Source organism: Natator depressus, chromosome 5, assembly GCF_965152275.1.
Source record: "Natator depressus isolate rNatDep1 chromosome 5, rNatDep2.hap1, whole genome shotgun sequence".
In the NCBI taxonomy this organism is placed as follows: Eukaryota; Metazoa; Chordata; order Testudines; family Cheloniidae; genus Natator; species Natator depressus.
The window spans coordinates 95,768,314-95,792,022 of record NC_134238.1 but is presented as its reverse complement, the minus strand read 5'-3'; positions in this window follow the sequence as shown (position 1 = coordinate 95,792,022).

Genomic DNA, 23,709 nt, shown 5'->3' with positions numbered 1-23,709 from the left:
TCTGTTGACTGTGAACCGCTCTCCGCTGGTGCACTATGTTGGGGTTCAGGCTCCGGCTGAGCCTCTTGTGTCGGGTTATCGGCTGCTGCCAGTTCAGGGTCGGTGGGGCCCTCTGGTGTTGAGGTTGCAAGTACTGGATTCAGTGCTGGCAATGGGTCTGGTGTTGGTTGTTCGGCTGGTTCCGGTTCTGGGACTGGTTCCGTCTGGGTCTCTGGGACTGGATCCACTACTGCTGTTGCAGACATTGGTCTGGGGTCCGGGTCCATCACCTCTGACCGGGTCCTGATAGAAGTTTTCGGAACAGAGCTAGGCCTCACGGCTTGTTTAGCCTGGCTGCGGGTGACCGTTCCCACCCTCTTGGCCTGCTTCACATGATTGGCCAAGTCTTCCCCCAACAGCATGGGGATGGGATAATCATCATAGACTGCAAAAGTCCACGTTCCGGACCAGCCCTTGTACTGGACAGGCAACTTGGCTGTAGGCAAATCGAAAGAGTTGGACTTGAAGGGTTGAATCGTCACTTGGATCTCTGGGTTGATTAAATTGGGGTCCACTAAGGAAGCATGGATAGCTGACACTTGTGCTCCGGTGTCCCTCCACGCGGTGACCTTCTTCCCGCCCACACTCACAGTTTCCCTCCGCTCCAAGGGTATCTGGGAGGTATCTGGGCCTGTGGACCTCTGGTGTGATTCCGGTGCAATGAACTGTAATCTGTTGGGGTTCTTGGGGCAGTTGGCCTTTACATGCCCCAGCTCGTTACATTTAAAACATCGTCCAGCTGATGGGTCACTGGGGCGAGGAGGGTTGCTGGAGAACGGGGTGGTGGGACGATAAGGGGTCTGGAGGGTTCTTTGGGAGGTAGGTGGGGCTTTGGGCGGCCCCCGGTAATAGGGTGTGGTCTGGGGTTGTCCCTTCTGGTCTCCGCTCCAACTGCGACCAGTTTTTTTCTTCTCTGCCACCTCCACCCATCTGGCTCCAATCTCTCCTGCCTCGATTACAGTTTTGGGCTTCCCATCTAGGATGTATCTTTCTATTTCCTCAGGAACACCCTCTAAGAACTGTTCCATTTGCATTAGGAAGGGCACATCTACTGGAGATTCAACACTTGCTCCTGATATCCAGGCATCCCAATGTTTCACAATGTGGTAGGCATGTCGGGTAAATGACACGTCGGGTTTCCACCTTAGGGCTCTGAACCTCCGACGAGAATGCTCGGGTGTTATCCCCATTCTGACTCTCACCTTGGATTTAAACAGTTCATACTCATTCATGTGTTCTCTAGGCATTTCAGCCGCCACCTCAGCTAAGGGTCCACTGAGCTGTGGCCTCAGCTCTACCATGTATTGGTCGGTAGAGATGCTGTACCCAAGGCAGGCCCTTTCGAAGTTTTCTAAGAAGGCCTCAGTATCATCACCTGCCTTGTAGGTGGGGAACTTTCTGGGATGGGAAGTGGTACCTGGAGAAGGATTGCTAGGGTTTGTTGGTATATTCTGCTGAGCCTTTATCTTCTCTACCTCCTCCACATGCTTCCTCTCTTTTTCCTTCTCCTCCTCCACATGCTTCCTTGCCTCCATTTCCCTCTTGTGGGCAGCCTCCTGTACCTCCTTCTCCAGCCGCATGAGTTCTATCTGTCTTTCATGTTCCCTTTGTTTTTCCTCAGCCTGAAATTTGGCTAATTCCAGCTGTAGTCTAGCCGCAGATTTTGTCATTCTAACCTCTCTGTTTTTAACTAACTTTACACCCGAGGTTTAGAAATAAACAAACAAAACTTGGCTGTAAAATTTTGCTGTGCTGGAATAGAATACCTATTCTCTGATAGTGATTGTCAGCCTACAGAAAAAGACAATTCCCTTGTCTCTGCTCTGGGCCCAAATCAAAGCAAAAACTTCCAACTACTTGGAAACCTGTTTACCCAGCCCAAAGAAAAAACAAGTTTCCTTTTTAAACTTGTGCTCCTTGTAAAAAATCAAAATCCAAAAAAAAAAAACCCCTGCCACTTTTGTCTCCAGGCAAATGGGTAGAACACCCCTCCTTCTATTTACTTTTAGGGAAACAAAAAACTCTGGGTTGGAAGACTGTGAATTTCCCTGCAGGAGTTAAGTACCCTGCCTCCAGGCAAAGAAAACCTGCAATTCACAAAGATAATCCCCTTTTGTCTCTGCTTGGCCACAAAGCAGAGAAAAACAAGTTGCTTTCAGTTTCAGCTGCTTCTGGACTTCCTTTTTTTTAAAATCTGTATTTCTAGTTCAAAAAAATCTCAACTGGATCTCAAAATGATTTCAGGTTAATCCCACCACTCTGCCACCATGTCAAGGTTCCTCCCCCACTCTGAACTCTAGGGTACAGATGTGGGGACCTGCATGAAAAACCTCCTAAGCTTATCTTTACCAGCTTAGGTCAAAACTTCCCCAAGGTACAAAATATTCCACCCTTTTGTCCTTGGATTGGCCGCTACCACCACCAAACAAATACTGGTTACTGGGGAAGAGCTGTTTGGACACGTCTTTCCCCCCAAAATACTTCCCAAAAACCTTGCACCCTACTTCCTGGACAAGGTTTGGTAAAAAGCCTCACCAATTTGCCTAGGTGACTACAGACCCAGACCCTTGGATCTTAAGAACAATGAAAAAGCATTCAGTTTTCTTACAAGAAGACTTTTAATAAAAATAGAATTAGAAATAAGAAATCCCCCCTATAAAATCAGGATGGTAAATACCTTACAGGGTAATTAGATTCAAAACATAGAGAACCCCTCTAGGCAAAAACCTTAAGTTACAAAAAAGATACACAGACAGAAATAGTTATTCTATTCAGCACAATTCTTTTCTCAGCCATTTAAAGAAATCATAATCTAACACATACCTAGCTAGATTACTTACTAAAAGTTCTAAGGCTTTATTCCTGGTCTATCCCCGGCAAAGACAAAATGTAGATAGACACACAAACCCTTTGTTTCTCTCCCTCCTACCAGCTTTTGAAAGTATCTTGTCTCCTCATTGGTCATTTTGGTCAGGTGCCAGCGAGGTTACCTTTAGCTTCTTAACCCTTTACAGGTGAGAGGAGATTTCCTCTGGCCAGGAGGGATTTTAAAGGGGTTTACCCTTCCCTTTCTATTTATGACAACACCTTATTTCCAGTCTTACTTTGTTTGGCTTCGACTTCCAGCCATTGGATCATGTTATCCCTTTGTCTACTAGATTAAAGAGCCCATTGTTCCCCAGGTAGATACTTACAGACTGTAATCAAGTCACCCCTTAGCATTCTCTTTGGCAAATTAACTAGATTGAGCTCTTTGAGTCTATCACTATAAGGCATGTTTCCTAATTCTTTACTCATTCTCATAGATCTTCTCTAAATTCTCTCCAGTTTATCAACATTGTTCTTGAATTCTGGGTATCAGAACCAGATACAGTATTCCAGCAGCAGTCACACCAATGCCAAGTACAAAATAACCTTTCTACTTTGACTCAACATTCCCCTGTTTATGCATCCCAGGATCGCATTAGCTCTTTTGGCCCCGGGTCACATTGGAAGCTCATGTTCAGCTGATTAGCCCCCATTCTGTAAGTATGGTGTACATTCTTTTTTCCAGATTTATATTTTACTGTATTAAAATGCATATTGTTTGCTTGCACCCAGTTTACCAACCAACCCAGGGTTGCTCTTTATCAGTGACCTGTCCTATTCATTATTTACCACTCCTTCAATTTTTGTGTCATCTGCAACTTTATCAGTGATGATTTTCTTCCATGTCCTTGATAAAAATGTTAAATAGCATACAGCCAAGAACCGATCCCTTCGGAACCCACTGGAAACACACCTGCTTGATGATGATTCCCTGTTTATATTTTGAGACCATCAGTTAGCCAGTTGTTAATCCATTTAAGGTGTGCCATGTTAATTTTATATCATTCTAACTTTTTTAATCAAAATGACATTTAGTACCAAGTAAAACGTCTTACAGAAGTCTATTACCTTTACCAACCAAACTTGTAATCTTATAAAAAAAATATCAAATTAGTTTGACAGGACCTACTTTCCATGATCCCATGCTAATTGGCATTAATTACATTATTCTCTTCTAATTGTTTATTAATCAAGTCCTTTATTAGCCACTCCATTATCTTGCCCAGGATCAATGTCAGGCTGACAGGATTATAATTACCCACATCATCTCATTTGCTCTTTTAAAAATTGGCACATGTTAACTTTCTTCAAGTCTTCTGGAATTTCTCCAGTGCTCCAAGACTTATTTGAAAATCAATATTAATGGTCTAGTGATCTCCTTACCTAGCTCTTTCAAAACTCTTGGATGAAAGTTAACTGCACTGCTGATTTTAAAATGTCTGATTTTAATAGCTCCTGTTTAGCAACCTCCAGATATGCCAGTAGAATGAAAAGAGTGTTATCATATAATGAGACTATATTGTCTGTTTTTCCCAAATACAGAACAGAATATTTATTGTACACTTCTGCCTTTTTTGCATTATTATTGATAATCCTACCATTTCTATCTAGTAATAGACCAATACTATTGTCAGAATTCTTTTTAGTCCTAATATTAAAAAAAAATGAGGTGTCCGGTGGCACTTTAAAGACTAAGAGATTTATTTGGGCATAAGCTTTCATGGGTAAAAAACCCACTTCTTTAGATGCATGGAGTGAAAATTACAGATGCAGGCATAAATATACTGACACATGAAGAGAAGGGAGTTACCTTACAAGTGGAGAACCAGTGCTGACAGGGCCAATTCAATCAGGGTGGTGTGGCCACTCCCAATAATTGATGAGAAGTGTCAATGCCAAGAGAGGGAAAATTGCTTTAATTTGTGGTGCCAGCCACTCCCAGTTCCTATTCAAGCCCAAATTAATGGTGTTAAATTTGCAAATGAATTGTAGTTCTGCAGTTTCCCTTTGAAGTCTGTTTCTGAAGTTTTTTTGTTGAAGTATGGATACTTTTAAATCTGTTATAGAATGTCCAGGGAGACTGAAGTGTTCTCCTACTGGCTTTTATATGTTACCATTCATGATGTCTGATTTGTGTCCATTTATTCTTTTTGTAGAGACTGTCCTGAGATTGTTCTTAACTCTGCTGGCCAGAGATTTCTCCTTGAGTCCCTTTGCTTCCTTTATCAGCTTTCTACAATTTCAGCTTACTTCAGCTGCCAGTGCAAACCAAGCATATGAGTGAGTGGTTGGTGGAGCCAGAGTGTATGGCATTAGCTGATTTTTAGAATAGGCCCGAAGAAGGATCAGGAAGCCACAACCACTTTTGCAGTCACTGCTCTCCATTGTGTCCACACACATCTAGTGGAGACTTGGGACCATGTGTGTATGTTAGTATAAACTAGGAACTCTGAACTAGGGAATGATTTACATATTATTTTTTGTTACAACTGTGCACTTACAAAGAGCCAGATTATTGTATGTGAGGAAGTGACCCTGCTTTATAGCCTCTGAGAAAATCCCTGCAGGGATTATATTTCATTTTCTCAAGACTAAAGTGGAGCCCTCCTATTCCTTCAAAGAAGTCTCCATTGTGGCTGATTTTCCATGCAATTAATTGTTCTAGAAATGAATACTTTTATGACCAGAAAAAAACCCCAAACAAATCATGCACCTGGTTGTCAGCACACACAAAAATAATCTGATGGATTTGTAAACTAAGCTGGAAATGAAGAGAAGAAGGAGGATGTGTTGGTGAAAGAAAAAGGTCAAGGTAAAAATCCCTCACTGCTATTGCTTCATTTGTGTTAATGTGAGCATAGCAGTAATGGCTATATGTATGCAGCCAAAATAGACAGTTGTATGGCAGAGAGGCCTTAATGTGAGTAAAGTCGCAATGCACAGAGAGCTGTGCTTATGGACTAAAGACTCATTTAATAGGTAGGAGAAAGGTTTCTGTCTAATGCATCAAAAAACCACTGATTTCACAGCTCCTTGTGTGCTAGAGAAAGTGGAAAGGAGTGTAAACTTCCCCCAAATTACATGCAATTTGACAACAAGAGGTGATTTGTAGAGCTACATTTTGCTGGCTTTTCATCTGTTGTATATGGTTCAAGATGGTCTGCTCAAGAGAATTGTTTTAGTACGAGTCAGTCATTCTTGCTCATACCAAAGAACCTTTAAATCAGGAAAGGGAAAAAGCTTTTTTTGCTTTTCTCCAAACACAATATATACAAACAGCTACATTTTTCTGTGCTGCCTTTTGCTTCTATCCTCCCCGCAGTAATCTCTGAACATCTGGCATGTCTGCTTTACTTACAACAATGAACATGCTCGGGGACTTAGGTTATCATTTATTTCAGCTTTGTTTTTTATTATATACTAAAAAACTATATTAAAATACAATTAAAGAACTAGATTAAACTGACAAAAGCTAGAAATTTAGAGTGAAGGATTATGTTTCATCCTTAGCCCACCCCACTATGCCTGAATCTTATAGAGCTTTCTCGACAGCATATAATTTTATACTGTCCAGTATTGGTAGCACAATGATTTGATTTACAGGCAAAATTTCAGCCATACTCCAACCTGTTTGTGTTATGTTATTTTTAGATAGACTTAAAATTAATTTTAAGTCTATCTTAATTTTTTAAGTTTTATATCCTACTTTACTTTTTTTTAAATTCATTTTTTTATTTTCTTTCTATTTTAATATTTTCCTCTTTCTTTATGGATTGCCTTAGCAATTCTCTCAGCTTTTGTGGGACATCTCAGATTTCATTGGGGTTCTGCTATATCGTTCTGGTCCCTATTGTCTTGTCGGGTCAGTTTTGTCCCCTTCCTTTCCTCCAATCCCTGCATGTGCTACATCCCCTCAGGGTGGAGAGAAGAGCAGAAAGCCAGTGGGACAAAGCAGAGAGGACCCAGTGGTTATTGGAACAGCACTGAAGTGCTCTCACATCACAAGAACAAGGAGGAGAATGAATGTGGGGGATTTGGGGACAAAGAATGCAGAGGGGATTGAAAGGGAGCAGGACTAGCAGGGTCACATTAAGATGATGAGATTTGATTACTTTACAAGTGAGAATGTCAAGGATTTTAAATCCGAGAGACGATATGATTGGGATACCATTTGATGAAAGTAGTGAGGAAGCATAAATTTTTCCCACCAAATACTTAGAGACTGTGCTGACAAAGATCATTGCTACACTGTATTTATAATCAGAAAATATGTCAGAAATGACCAGAGTAAGCAGGAGTACATCACCTCATCCAAGGAGGAGCTGGCTAAGCTCTTAATCAATGTGGTGGGAGATGTCAGCTCTGAAGATTGGGAGCACTCTAACAAGGGTTGCCACCCAACCCAGCCAGCTATTAAATGTTACAGGATTCAAGAGGAAAAACAGCATTATGTCTGGATCCCAAAGAATGACAAGACCACATGTTCCTTAGTGAAAGACACAATCCTCTTGCAGAAGGACATTGACCTTGTTTTTTAGGATATCCAAAATGCTGATGACAGCAATCGTGCATTGACAGAAATAACACAAACCCAGACAGCCACTGACAACATAATCAGTGAAAATAATGCCTGACTCTGTTACCCCCTTCCTGCACCTAGAGCAGTACTGAGGGGAGGAAGGAGCAAAGATGGCTGTAAGACATGTTTGTACTGTCCGCATTTTGGGGCTGTGCAAAGGCCTGCCAAGTCCCAAGTATAAGGACTTGTCTATACAAACATCTAGTTTATGGTAAGCTATGATGTCAATCTTCCCTGCACTACCCTGCCATGAATTAACTGTCTGTGTGGACTCTACTGACTTGCTCTAACAATTCAGTAATGCACTTTGCTATACTCCAGTTTAATATGGGAGTAGATCAAAACATGCTAATGAATTATTAGTGTGCATCAGCAGAGTCCGTAGGGACAGTTATTATACGGCAGGCTAGTGCTGGGCAGATTCACACCCCAGCTTGCTGCAAACTAAATGTTTGTATAGACAAGCCTTAAGTTAGAGCATCCTCTATTTCCCAAGGTTCTGAGAACAGCACTGCACACCAGTCACACTTCCAGTCCAACCCCTACACTGTGGACTCAGAACTGGTCCAGTATGGAGCCTTTATGACAGTTCTAATCTGACCAATGAAGCACTCTTTGCAAGAGATATTCTCATTTCTCCCACTTTAAGGCTCTTTTATGCTGCCAGGGTGGCAGACAAGACATATAGAATCAGTAACCCACAGAATCATGCCCAGTCTCCAGATGGCAGATCCACCTCCCAGGCTGAATGTGCTATAGCAGGAGGAACTATTTGGAGAGCAAAAATGATCATGTGGTGAAAAGCTATTCGGGTTCAGAGCTGGTAGCTATAGACAGATGTCCAAAAAGAGACAGAATAATCCTCTCATCCATCAGGGGATACAGATTGTTTATTGTGACCTGCATCCTAGACCTCTCCATTTGTGGGTTTTATTCACTGTCTGCATTTGGTTTGCAGTTGTAATGTTAGCTGGCATTATGTTATCTACATATTTTTAATAGAGTAACATATAGCCAATGGATACTGACCTGTCATGTGACAAACACATAAGGTAGGTTGTCACTCTCACTGGGGGCACACTTGCTGCACCAGCCAAGGAGAAGTGGAGCTGTAGGAAGCATTGCTTATGCAAGCAAGAGAGGGAAGGGGGAGCGCTCCTCTGGGTTTGGCAGAGGAGGGGGAACTGCATTTCCTCCTGTACCCCATTACTTTAACTGCTTTAAAATGTAAACCTTTTTTTAACCCTGACCCCAGATAATGTATAAAGACTCCTACCCAGTTCTCCTATGTATTAAACTAGTTCCTCTCCCTCTTTCAATTTCATTTACTTACTTCTCATTCTCCTTCCATTCCTCTCTCCGAATTTGCTCCTCCCTCTTCTTTTCTCTCTCCTTTTTCCCAGTTACATCCCTACTGTTCTAGTCTCATGCCCACTTTCTATTTCCCTCTCTAAATCGTCCTATTCCCTCCTCCCTCCAGCCCCTTTCCTTGACTTTGCTCTCCTGTTTTATCCTCCCTGGGTCTTCCTGCACTCCTTTCTATGAGGCATGGGGGTTAGATATCTTGGTGCCTCTGTGCTGCCTTTCTGCTTCCATGAGGGCAGAGAACACACATCTGGGGTAGCCCACCCAAAGAAGAGAAGATGGGCAGCTGGTTTGAATGGAGCCCCCAGTGACAGCTTCTTTGCTCTCTGGCTTCAGTCCCTCCTAGGAATGTTCCTACAGTGGGCCTGAGCATATGGCAAGTCCCCACTCCCATTACTCCTCTCCCACAGTCTCTGCTGGTTTTTCCTGCTGCTAACTCACCCCTTTCTCCAGTCTCATGGACACCTATCAGAGATGGGGGTAGGACCCATATGCTCCTTTTATTTTTTCATTGCTACTGCCTCAGACTGAATGGCACCTACAATCTCAATGGAACCATCATACACGCCCACCCCACTTCCGAAACAGACTTGTCCCCCTTTAGGGGCCCTCAGGTCAGGAATCACTGGTGAAGCAGTGACCTTTCTGGGTGTCCGCTCCCTGATTGACTGAGGGAACTGTCAGTAAAAGATAATTAACCGGGCTAAAATCCAGCCCAACATGGAATGGCAACATTTTACCTGGACCCCAATTGATCATTGGAGCATTTGCTGGCTCAGTAACTCCACAGTGGTTCTAAAAGCTCCAGATTTAAATAGGCCTCCAGAAACTTCATGAAGAAGCCTTAAAAGTAAAGCCCAAATCTTTTTCTTTTCTTCTACAATTACCTTTTGAATAAAAAAAGTGAAGTCATAAAGCACAGTCACAGGATCATAGAATCATAGAATATCAGGGTTGGAAGGGACCTCAGGAGGTCATCTAGTTCAACCCCCTGCTCAAAGCAGGACCAATCCCCTACTAAATCATCCCAGCCAGGGCTTTGTCAAGCCTGACCTTAAAAACGTCTAAGGAAGGAGATTCCACCACCTCCCTAGGTAACGCATTCCAGTGTTTCACCACCCTCCTAGTGAAAAAGTTTTTCCTAATATCCAACCTAAACCTCCCCCACTGCAATTTGAGACCGTTACTCCTTGTTCTGTCATCTGCTACCCCTGAGACCAGTCTAGATCCATCCTCTTTGGAACCCCCTTTCAGGTAGTTGAAAGCAGCTATCAAATCCCCCCTCATTCTTCTCTTCCGCAGACTAAACAATCCCAGTTCCCTCAGCCTCTCCTCATAAGTCATGTGTTCCAGTCCCCTAATCATTTTTGTTGCCCTCCGCTGGACATTTTCCAATTTTTCCACACCCTTGTAGTGTGGGGCCCAAAACTGGACACAGTATTCCAGATGAGGCCTCACCAGTGTCGAATAGAGGGGAAAGATCACGTCCCTCGATCTGCTGGCAATGCCCCTACTTATACATCCCAAAATGCCATTGGCCTTCTTGGCAACAGCGGCACGCTGTTGACTCATATCCAGCTTCTTGTCCACTGTAACCCCTAGGTCCTTTTCTGCAGAACTGCTGCCGAGCCATTCGGTCCCTAGTCTGTAGCGGTGCATGGGATTCTTCCGTCCTAAGTGCAGGACTCTGCACTTGTCCTTGTTGAACCTCATCAGATTTCTTTTAGCCCAATCCTCCAATTTGTCTAGGTCCCTCTGTATCCTATCCCTACCCTCCAGCATATCTACCTCTCCTCCCAGTTTAGTGTCATCTGCAAACTTGCTGAGGGTGCAATCCACACTATCCTCCAGATCGTTAATGAAGATATTGAACAAAACTGGCCCGAGGACCGACCCTTGGGACACTCCACTTGATACCGGCTGCCAACTATACATGGAGCCATTGATCACTACCCGTTGAGCCTGACAATCTAGCCAACTTTCTATCCACCTTATAGTCCATTCATCCAGCCCATACTTCTTTAACTTGCTGGCAAGAGTACTGTGGGAGACCGTGTCAAAAGCTTTGCTAAAGTCAAGGAACAACACGTCCACTGCTTTCCCCTCATCCACAGAGCCAGTTATCTCGTCATAGAAGGCAATTAGATTAGTCAGGCATGACTTGCCCTTGGTGAATCCATGCTGACTGTTCCTGATCACTTTCCTCTCCTCTAAGTGCTTCAGAATTCATTCCTTGAGGACCTGCTCCATGATTTTTCCAGGGACTGAGGTGAGGCTGACTGGCTTGTAGTTCCCAGGATCCTCCTCCTTCCCTTTTTTAAAGATGGGCACTACATTAGCCTTTTTCCAGTCGTCCAGGACTTCCCCCGATCACCATGAGTTTTCAAAGATAATGGCCAATGGCTCTGCAATCACATTCGCCAACTCCTTTAGCACTCTCGGATGCAGCGCATCCAGCCCCATGGACTTGTGCTCGTCCATGGGGATGTATTTAGATGCACAAAAATTCTGCTCAGTCTGCACTACTCACAGATGCCTTAGCAGTGACCTGACTTGATAGAGAGCTAACAAGTAAATTTTTCATTGTTTTCCCTTGGGATATTATACCAACCAGTATTGATTCTGGCAGCTCTGAGCTTCTATTACAATGTCACAATTTTATAGCTAATAATTATGTCAACCCAACCGAGATCTGTAAAGGTAAATTGGAACTTCTAAGTAAGGTAGTTTAAAATGTCCCCTGCTATGACATGCCTAATGCATGTTGCCTTTTCTTTTATTTCCTGTGCCTCCCCCATCCATTGGATGTTGGAAAAAAACATAAATATAGATATTACTCTTTGTTGCATTTGGTTGTGGGGGTGTTTCTTGGATGGATCTGGTTTGGAAAGGCATTGATTTTGCTATTTTTGGCAGTGTGATATAATGTAGGAACTTGATATGACATAGCTTAATGCAGAGTGATGGGTTGGAACCCAACTACTGATGTGGATATGATGTGATGTGAAGAGAGGGAGAGGAAAATGGAGAGAAAGAGGGAGAGAGAGAGCATCTGAGAAAGAGCAGATGAGAAGCTACACCCAGGGGTGCCTTTTATAAACTGTTTTCTGTAGTTAAATCATCCCATTGCCACTTTTAAAGAGATCAGTGGTAATTAGAAACAAAACAAAACACCTACATCTATTAGATATGAGATGAAATCCTGGCCTCGCTGAAGTTAGTGGGTGTTTTGCCATTGATTTCAATGGGGCCAGGATTTCACCTGTGTTTTTTAAAGTGTATGATTCTAAGCAATAAACAGAAAACAGATTTTTGTGTGTGTTTACATCTTGCAGAAAGTGCGGAGATACCATGGTGATGAGCAATCTTATAAAAGCCCAAAGGGAAAGAGATTGAACTGATGCCTTACATTTTTCTGGTGGTTGCATACATTTCTCTATTAACCTGCATCAGTGGCATTATGGGACAATAACACTGGTAGACTTAGGCCACTCAGGCACTAGCACTTAAGTCGGCAACACTTTTGTTGCTCGGGGTGTGACCCACCCCGCCCCCCCCCCCCCCCGAGCGACATGTTTTGCCAGCATAAGCGCTCGGGTACCCAGCACTATGTCAGCAGGAGGCACTCTCCTGCCAACGTAGCTACCATTGCTTGTTGAGCTGGTTTTATTATGTCAAGCTCTCCGGTTCGCATAACGCAGTACAGCTGTGCCGCTCTAAGCTTGTAAGTGTAGACATGGCCTTAAACAAAAGAGAAATTTTCTGTCACCCTCTTGTATCATTTTCCAGTGTAGAGGTATGTAGGGAACGTCACCAAGGGAAAAGGGTGAGGCCAGAGTATTGCTGTGATCTGGTTGTTCCCAGCTCCTTTTAGGACCGAGGCAGCCAGAGATAAATCTTGTCTGTTTCTGTGCCAACTTCAGTAAGTTTAGGGCACAGTTCTCCAATGTCTTGCACCTCACAAGGCTATGCATGGTCAGATGGCCAATTTGTTAAAAGCAATCTGATCAAAATGGCAGCCTTTGCATTGTTTGCATTCACTTTGCACAGGGCTAAATGACTACAAAAGGTGCAAAGCAGAGGATAATCAAGTGTAAGTAATATGGCTGCTCAATTCTCCAGAACTCTTAAAGTACTCAGTAGCCCCATGCCCAGTGTCCTAGGACTAGAAAGCAAGCACTGAAGGCAATAGGCCTGCTAGGCCATACAGGTGCTATCCTTGGCTGGTCCCAGCAGCAATTCAGACACATGATTCAGACACCAGAAGGATACTGGTAAATTAGAAAGGGTTCAGAGAGGAGCAATGAGAATGAGTAAAGGGCTAGAAAACATGCCTTATAGTGACACTCAAATAGCTCAATTTAGCAAACAGTAGATTAAGGGGTGACTTGATTACTGCCTGTAAGTATCTACATGGGGAACAAGTATTTAGTAATGGTCTCTAAAGTCTAGCAGAAAAAGGCATAACATAATCCAATGGCTGGAAGTTGAAACTAGATGAATTCAGACTGGAAATAAGGTGCTAATTTTTAATGGTGAGAGTAATTAATTTGTAGAGGCTGGTCGGGGACAATATGCCGTGAATAGGGGGCAGGGCTTCCCTGATTGGAGGGGCAGGGGTATATAATAGCAGCCAAACAGTCGCACAGGAGCAGCAAACAGAGCTGTAAACAGGGGAGTTTGTAAGGGGAGTTTCGGGATGGGGGTGTGTGGTGTTCTCATTTTCTTTGGGTTTTTGGGGGGGAGTGTCTTTGTTTGTTTTGTTTGTTTTGTTTTTCTTTGTTCTTGACAGGTATTGAGGCAGGAAGGCTATGACAGGTATAGAGCCAGCAGTGGTAGTGACCCCAAGCCCTGGAAGAGACAATGAAGATGATTGGATGTGGAAGTTGTGGGGTGTACATGATCCGAGAGTGGGTACCTGAAAAGAACTTTGTTTGTATGAAGTGTCACTTGATAGAGCTGATTGAAGAGAAGATCCGAGTCTTGGAGATGCAAGTAGAAACTATGATTGAATTTTGAAGGGGGTTCAAGCAGATGATGGAGCAAAGGCAAGAGGAGGTTGAAGGGAAAAGTCAAGACTTGCAGATGCAACCTGGACTGAAGAACTCAGAGGGGAGACTGCTGGGTGAGGAAAGTGGTCAGTGGAAACATATTACTATAAGAACCAAGCAGAGAAAAAGACCCAATAGTGAAGGAGAAATAGAGCTCAGGAACGGGTTTGCTGAGTTGGAAAGGGCACAGCAGGCTGTCACTGAAGGAGGGAGGGTCAGAGGCTTAGATTGTTAATTACTGCCAGCCCAGCCAAAGGGCTGCAGGCTAAAGGCTGCTCAGTGCTCTCCCACCTGAGGGAGGGTGAGAGCCTCAGACTGTTACTGCTTGTTTGCCTCTGCTAGGTGGCCACAGAACTATAGATTGCTTACGGCTTGGCCCTGCCGGTAAGAACCAAGCCCGAGTGCTTTTGCTTGATACAGCGGGACGGAGTAGCTTGAGGGCGAGGCACCACGACAAAAACATCGAGGTGAACAATAATCGGATAAAATACAACATGGTTTTACAAAAGGTAGATCATCCCAGACCAACCGGATCTCCTTCTTTGAGCACATAACTGACTTTTTTAGACAAAGGAAATGCAGTAGAGCTAATCTACCTGGATTTCAGTAAGGCATTTCCCACATGGGAAATTGTTAGTTAAAGTGGAGACACCAAATACCAGGGCCCTGCTCAGTCCCACGGCATAGCGGAAATGCTTCTGGGGGTGGCTGGGCAAGTCCCTTGGTATGCTTCAGATGCAGTAAGCCTGCACATATTAGGTGAACATACACAATAATGGAGTGCAGTTACCTGGGCTGTTATATCTGTGGCCTGGGGTCCTCTCTGAATGGCACTGGGACTCAGTTATGTGTGGTGTTGGTCAGGCTGGGAGGCCTGTCAGTGGACTCAGGTTTCAAGCATGCCATTGTCTGGGAAAATGGGTTTTTGGCAAAGAAGATAGGCCGTCACCTCCCTATACTTGTATCATGTGTGCATGGTGAGATGTGGGTCTATCTACGGCAGAGGTTGAGCAGGACCAGAGAAGCTGATAAAGGAACTTCCATGACTGGTGATCTTGGGAAGAGACTGTAAAAACTAGTGGAGAGGAAAGGTGACATGAACCCAGAGTAACAGTTTAGGATGGGGAAAATCAACAGTCAAGTATAAAAGGAGTGAAGAGAGCTGGAGATTCAAACTGAGACAGCCAAGAGGGGCTCAGAGGAAGCCTTTGATTATCTTCAGAGCTTACAGTACCAGCCGAAAGTTTGTAGACAAGAGCTGGAGGACATAAACACTTCCCTGAAGAAGATTATTGAACAGATAACAAAACTGAAGCGGGAATTAGCACAGTCCATGGTGGAGGCAGAATGCAGAAGAGAGCAGTGCTTTATGCTGGAGCTAGCTGTGCTCCAGGCAGAGAAGGTGCCAGGGAATGGACCCTCAGGATAGCTACTGAGCAGTGTACAGTGGGGACCCAGACCAGACCTCACAGAGAAGCAGGAGCTGTGTGTGTGATTACAGCCCCACATCAGCATTCTGGGGCCTCGGTAGGAGGCCATGGGTGAAAGTAGTGTTTCTTTGCAGAAGGGGAGTCCCATAACTTGCCAAACTTAGAGTTAAATAATTCTAGTTCTACCGTGATGACCAACTTTACTCGCTCAGGGGCTTAAACTGAAGCCATTAACATGATTTGACTTAAAGTTTACATCAGACTTAAATTATTGTCCCAGGGATGAACACTTACTTTGTGGACTAAGGTACTCGTAGCTCCTGAAAAAGGAAGATTTCATTCCTATCTCTTGAATTCTGCAGTGTAACTAATACTGTGTGAGAAAGTGAAATTGTTATTCCTCCAGCACCACCAGTACACAGACAATGATTTAAGTGAACAACATATGTGATCTGATGAGATGACATGTAAATTTCATTTTCATCAAGAGGAGACCACTCAGGTTGAAGTACTTTATAGTTCTCCTGTGCATGATTCCTAGTTTTTTAGTGAAGTGTCAGTAAACAAGACTTATACCTGTTTTGACAGCTCTGGAAGGCAGCAGTTAGCATGTTTGAACTATGAGTGGATGTATTAAATGATCTGTTAGGAAATTGTATTTATGGCAACCTTTTCACAAAGGCACTAAAAATGCTGAATTGTTTCTCTGCAGATTTAAAATATCACTTACTAGCAACAGAAAAGCCCCTTATAACTTTGCAGGCAATTTACTGAAAATATTTTTTTGCCTCCTTCCTTTATATGTTGTCATGCAAAAAAGACACTATCCTTTTGTTTAGAAAATGCACCAGTATTCTGGAAAAGAGAGTATGTAACAGACTGTGCTGACAATTTGATTTTTCTTAATTGCAGAATGCATATATTTTGGGAGAGTTATACTTCCAGGGCATGCATAACTAGTGAATTTGTATAATGTGGAAAAAGGGAATCTAGATAGGATTAGGTTCTGATCAGAATGTGAACTTCTGTGATAGTTTCTTCCTCAAAGAGAACCAAACACTGACAAAGCCCCTCTGTGCCTCTGTTCATTAAATATAAAAAGGTCACTTTCTGGCAAATTTCCAAATTAATGCAAGCATATTCAGTCTCTTGGTTCTGACTGACTGTGATGGCAACTGATCATATTCAAAAGATATGCTGCAGACTTTCAAAGATGGAGTCTTGGTTTTTTTCTGGTCTCATGTAAATGATAGATACACTGGAGTTTAAGCAAAGGATCCCTTTATACTCAATTATGAGTATTTTTATGAGCTCTACATATGAACAATTTAGTGTCACAGCCATAAAGTCGTCTTCTGTTTTTCCGCTCAGAATAAAACAATTTGATAATCAGAAATCAGAAATTTTGCTTTACTCTGCATGCCATTCCTTCCACTTCTACCTCTTCTACAGTATCCCGCAACAGGTCCGTACTATTATTTTCAGCTAAGGTACAATAATTGGATAGCTTACTTAGCTATAATGCCAAACAAAATAGGTATCCACTAAGTTTTTGTTAGGGTTTTAAAAAACAAAACAATTTTTGACTTTCCAAAATGTCTGCCAAATTGCAGCAACACAATTTCACTAGATGAAGATTTGAGCTGTTTTTTTTCCAGAGGCAGCATGGCTTAGGGGAGGGAGCACAATGCTGGGACTCAGGAACACCAGAGTTCCACGTTTAGCTTTCACCCTTCCTTTCACAATGTGTCCCCTGTATATCCTTCCTCTGGACATCTCTTACTGTACCCACTTCTTATTGGCTTTCTTTGGGGAGGAGTCCAGTGCCCTGGGGGATAGCAATTGGCCTCTTACCCCATTGGGTCTTTATAAAGAAGGACAAAATAGACTGCTGACTACATCTGGGTCTGAGTAGGATGTTACCCATTCTCACCCCACCTATGTCCCAGGGAGCAGCTCTGTGCTGAATAGGGGGAGAATGCTCCTTCCTCCATGATTCTGGCAACTAGGGTGGACAGTGGCCCTTCTTCCCTGCTCTCTAAGGCCCAGGAATCAGCCAGCCAACTCCCTCTGCAGACATCATAAGAGAGAGGACATCTAATAAGGAAGGGGGTAGGCCCCTGCATGGAAACAGCACTGTTTCCAGTAGGAGGAGGGAAGCATCTCTGTGAATCCAAGAACAGCAGATACAATGGGATGTGAAGGAATGCAGGAACTGGATTGAGATGAGCATGGCCAGGTCTGTGTGTATAATATATATAAGAGCTCCCCTTAATCTCAAGTGTTTCCAGTGCTCTCCTAAGTGAAAGACGAAACAAATCTCTGTGTACGCTTATCCTTTTCTTTACCACTACATTGACTTCACAATTCCTCCTGCTTTGTCCTTCTACAGCACAGGAAATATGGTCACTGGCACTGTCATTCAACTACATAGTTGCTAACAAAACTAGAGGTTATTACCAAACTTGCTCACCACTTCTATATTCTCTTAAGACCTGTCTCCATAAACACACACTGAAATTGGGTTTGGAAGAATCAGGCTTTAGAACTAAGCCTAGTTCTTGCTAGTAGGGCACTTTGGTTTCCTTTACTGGAATAAACAGGGAAGGGCTGAATCATATTATAAACTGCTTTACAAATCCATGGGATGGGGGCCTACTCTATAGCATGGTCTTGATAAATATAATAAAATAATTCTTCCCTGTGTACAATGGCCAGGAAAAAAAACTATGATCAATCATCTAGCAAGGTCTGTTTTAAATAAGATTCCCCTTCCTAATATAAATAGTTTGTCTGAATGTAGAGTGGGCCTTCTTGCTAAACTGCTCATTAAACTGGATATATTTTTAGTGACTGGGAATAAGGAGGGGGATCAAGGAAGAGTCATTCAAGTTCCCTATTCCCACACTTCCCCAATGGGGTTGCATGATAAGATCAAAAGGCCAGATTCTCAGATGCTTTCAGTATGCTTCTATTTGGAAATTTCAAACCCCCTTGTTAAAGTGGATCCCACTCAATGCAGAATAAGCATACAGCTAGGCATCAGAACTTCCGGAGTTCTAATCTGAGCTCTGCAACTAACTAGCTTTGGGCAATACCCTTTGCTTCTCAGTTTTCCAAACTGTAAAATGGGAATAATAACACTTATTTAGCTGCCTCAGAGGGCTTCTGACAGTCCTAGTAGCAAGGGAGGGAGCAAGGACAATAAGTAGCTCCTCCCATGGGAATCTCTGGCACCAGTGGCCAGCTGTGGGAGAGGGGTGTTGTTTGGCCAGCATTCCCCCGCTCCCATGATTTATCTCAGCTCAGGGGCCATGTGGAACTTCTTTTGACTCCATTCCGGCAACTCACCCTACCCACCTGAACTAGGAATGGGAACCCAGTGTGACAGACACTGTGGGTTTAGCCTATTGCCTGTTTTGGAGGTCAGGAAGGAATTTTTATTCTGATGGGCCAAATTGGTGGAGGACAGGGAGTTTTTTGCCTTCCTCCCAGCACTTTCAAGTCACAGTGGGTTAAGTAGGAACATGCATGGTACCCACCTGAGCTGCTGGGTGATGTTGCTTACTTATCGCAACTTGTGGCTGGTTTCCAATGTGGTTAAGAGAATAAAATGAAGAGTTCGCAGAGGTAAAAGACCCGGGATTTTGGTGATGGGCCTTCGGCTCAGATCAGAGGGTGAGACCTTGTGGTCTTTGTGGGCTGAAGTCAGACCTTGTGGCACTAGCGGGACAAGGTCCCCACCCTGCTGCACCCTCTGTCCCCCTCACAGGGGGAGGGTAGGGTGTTAGGTTTCAGAGAGAGCTGTGAGGTAGGATGAGGAGGCCCTACCCTGCGTTATGGATTATATGGAAAGGAGCCCTGTAACCCTGGTGCCAGTTACAGGTTATATGGTAAGGAGCCCTGTAACTCCTGCCCTGGAACCAATCAAATGCCTGATGTAGGAGAGTATGGGTGATGGGTGGGAAATGCCCCACCTTTGTGCTAAAAGTTTAATTAAAGTTGCATCCTGCCACTTAATTCCATTGTCCTCATATTGCTGCTGTGTCCACATCAACATGTCAAACACTATTAATGTGCGTATTTATATTTTTCTTTGGATTACTATTTCAAATACAACTCAAGAGAGTGCAAGTATGAGCCTTTTGAATGTCATATTTACAGCTCTGAATGTGATACACCATTTGTGAAGATCTGAATGTGAATACAAGATAGCAATCTCTGAAGTGGCTTCAAGTGTAATAATCTCACCAGCATAAGACTTGTGTTTTGTATCACATTACAGTAACAGAACAATGAAACTTTCTCAAGCCAGGCTGATACCTAAAACTTTTTAATTAACTCAGGTTCATTCCTTGGGACCATGTCACCTTAATGTTAAATAATGCAAATGAAATGTGCCTTGTTTGTTCTAAAACAAAAGCAGCTGTGAACTAAATATTCTCAAATTGCAATGGTAAGTAACAAAGAGCTGCATATTACATGGTGCTGGGCAATTGGTTATATCCAAACTGCTGTTTCCTTGGAAATCACACAGTTGTCTGCTTATGTGTACCCTCTGTGGTTTTTACTTATTGTATCACACATTTGTGACCTATAGACCACATAGTTCTACAAAGTAAAAGTAGGTCCAGGATTATGCCAAAGAACCTTGCTACATACTGTCATTCTCTGAATAACCCTCTCCACAATTTATTAGATGAGGTCAGTGGTTGTAACAAATGATCTATAAAACTATTGGGTTTGAACAGTCATGCCTCAGTGTAATTTGCTGCTCTGTGGGATTCCAAGTATGGGAGTGCCCCAAGCAAGAGAACAACAGGGCTTCCATAAGCATTCCATCTAGTCTCTTTACCATGTGAGGGAATCCAGTCTTCCGTGCTCCTCCAGTGTCAGTGTGGGAAGGTGGTATCATGGGTTGATGAGGCTGTTACAGGGTCCCTACAAACATAGGATCACAAGCAGTTGCCTTTCTGACTTGTGCTTAAGGCTGGCCCTGTGTGATTGAATGTAGTTCTTTCCCTCCTCAGTCCAACAGAGCTCTGCTAGGGCTCTGGACGCAGGTAAGAGGTGATAGTTATTTTGCTTTTTTCTGCAATGGGCAGATTTCAGAGCAGAACTGGAATTAGCATCAGAGAAGAGCACTCTTCTTGTAACCTGGAGGAAAAGCAGCCTAAAAAGGAGGTTGCAGTTTTAATGGGAATCTTCAGGATCTCCTCAGAAGTTCCCAAACAACATTTGTTGCACCAGGAACTGGAGAAAGTTGCTTAATAATTTAGAGTATTTATTCCTCCACCACCGATACGAATCAATTGGATTGATGGCTGATTTTATGAGGCTGTTGTGTATTTTGCAGTCCTTAATTAATTTGTGACAGCCTCATTCCACTCTCCACATCTAGAGCTCTACTGCCTACATTTTTTACTTTACACTAAAGATTTTTCTATGATTTATAAGTCTCCTCCAGGGGGTGTGGTTATCATAAAATAATCACACCCTTGGGGGATTAAAACCGCTTATCTCTGGATCATGACTTGTAATACCCCAGGGGTGTGATTATCTCAGGAAACTCACACTCTCTGTCATGTCTAATTGCTTAATTATTATAGCGGTGAATTCATTCCACGATCAAGGAGTTAAGGTTGTGTCAGCACTTCTATTAGAAATCCTGGTTTCTTGGAGTTTGTAAATCTGCCACAAAAATCAGCAGCAGGCTGAAACCTGGCCCACAAGTTTCCACCTGGGAGTAAACATTTCTACCTGATTTCTAAAAAGATGTTTGAATATGTATTGAACTATGTGAAATGAAATATCAATACAAAAAGTTAATTGTGTATTTACACAATAGCTGATGCTTGGGCAGATATTTGGGGGTAAATAAAATAATACATGTTTAAAAATATTTTAAAGTATGTATACATCCAATTGTCTGGAATAACTCTCAAGCAGTCTTGGGTAAAATTGTGCAAGTTTTAGAACCCTCCAATAAAGGTTCTTTTCTTCTTTGTAAACAAATACAATCAAACAAAGGATGAATAAACCACACTATGTGCGAAATGCTGAAGAGCCCAATCTAGTTACTATTGAATAAGAACAATGGTAATTATGAATGAGTAAGGCCTGGAGGATTTAGCCCAGTGTCTGGAATATTAAAGTTGTGCCACAGACTAAAATCCTTACTTGCACAACATTCAGATTTAAGGCTGGTATGATAACCCTTTAACCCTCGCCAATTTACCTTTGTCAGGGCTTCAAATTAAGAGTTAAGTAGTGTAGGGTTCAGTTACTTGGGGCTAAGTAGTACTCACAAATGATCTGGAAAAAGGGATAAACAGTGAGGTGGCCAAATTTGCAGATGATGCAAAAGTACTGATGCAACTTATGTCCAAAGCAGACTGCAAAGAGTTACAAAGGGATCTCACAAAACTGGATGACTGGGCATAAAAATGGCAGATGAAATTCAATGTTGATAAATACAAAGTAATGCCCACTGGAAAACATAACCCAACTATACATACAAAATGATGGGGTATAAATTAGCTGTTACCACTCAAGAAAGAGATCTTGGAGTCATTGTGGATAGATCTCTGAAAACATCTGCTCAATATGCAGCAGCAGTCAAAAAAGTCAGCAACACCTGACTGCTACCAGCCAGTCGGGAATCAATTCGGAGTGAGCAAATCTACCGTGGGGACTGCTGTGATCCAAGTAGCCAATGCAATCACTGACCTTCTGCTAACAAGGGTAGTGACTCTGGGAAATGTGCAGGTCATAATGGATGGCTTTGCTGCAATGGGGTTTCCTAACTGTCATGGGACAATAGACAGAAAGCATATCCCTATGTTGGGCATCATTAAGAAAGGGATAGATTATAAAACAGAAAATAATATATTGCCTCTATATAAATCCATAGTACCCCCACATCTTGAATACTGCATGCCAATGTGGTCAGCCCATCTCAAAAAAGATGTATTTGAATTGAAAAAGGTTCAGAAAAGGGCAACAAAAATGATTAGGGGTACGGATAGGGTGACCAGATAGCAAGTGTGAAAAATCAGGACATTTTAGGTATGGAACAGCTTCCGTATGAGGAGTGATTAATAAGACTGGGACTTTTCAGCTTGGAAAAGAGATGACTAAGGAGGGATATGATAGAGGTCTATAAAATCAAGAATGCTGTGGAGAAAGTGAATAAGAAAATTTTATTTACTCCTTCTCATAACACAAGAACAAGAAGTCACCCAATGAAATGAATAGGCTGCAGGTTTTAAACAAACATAAGAAAGTACTTCTGCACACAACACACAGTCAACCTGTGGAACTCATTATCGGGGTATGTTATGAAGGCCAAAATTATAATGGGGTACAAAAAAGAATTAGCTAAATTCATGGTGGACAGGTCTATCAATGGCTGTTAGCCATGATGGTCAGAATGCAACCCCATGCTCTAGGAGTCCTTTGCATCTGACTGCCAGAAGCTGGGAGTGGATGACAGGGGATGGATCACTGAATGATTGCCTGTTCTGTTTATTCTCTCTGAAGCACCCGGCATTGGCCACTATTGGAAGACAGGGTACAGGGCTAGATGAACCATTGGTCTGACCAGTATAACCATTTTTATATTCTAGTAGTTTTAATGTTGAATTTCCTGGGATTTTTTTATATAGCTTTAACATTTATAAAATAGTACTAAATAATATTTCCTTATGTGACTATGAAATAACTTCCCTATTTCACATGGGAAGCTGAATTTTCAAATGTGCCTCAGAATAGGCTCATGTCTATTTTATGCCCCTAAATGTCTACTTGATTGTCTGTTGTTTTCGTTTGAGCAGATCTGTTAGGGGGCTTATTCCTTCACCCGCTTACTTCTCTGGTCCTTCTCGCATGAACAGAGAGCAACAATACCCGAAGTCCAAAGGTGCAAACAATTCGATGTTTATTGGGGTGAACTTCCAGCAAGCATGATTCCAGTTTCCTTCCTTAGTGTCCCCCTTCCCAGCTCTGACACCACAGAGCCTTACCTGTGTCCCTGTTCCCATTCCCCCCCTTAGCAAAACATGATTCCAATTTCCCCACACCCATTCCCTGTTCCCATTCCCCCCACCCACACTTCCTGATTGACTGCAGACTATATAGTAAAACTTGAGTTCTGCTTAGCTATACCTTAACCAATCATTTTACTGAAATTTAACTAACAAATCCTAACATATTGTAACATGATTATTTAACCAATTATATCCCACCACCTTAATTAGTTTACACCCAGAAAAATTAATTATACAGCAGACAGAAACAATCAGAGAACCAGACAGAGTTCATGCAAATAAACAATAGCAAAGTGGGAACTATAATGACAAAACAATACAGAAGTGAG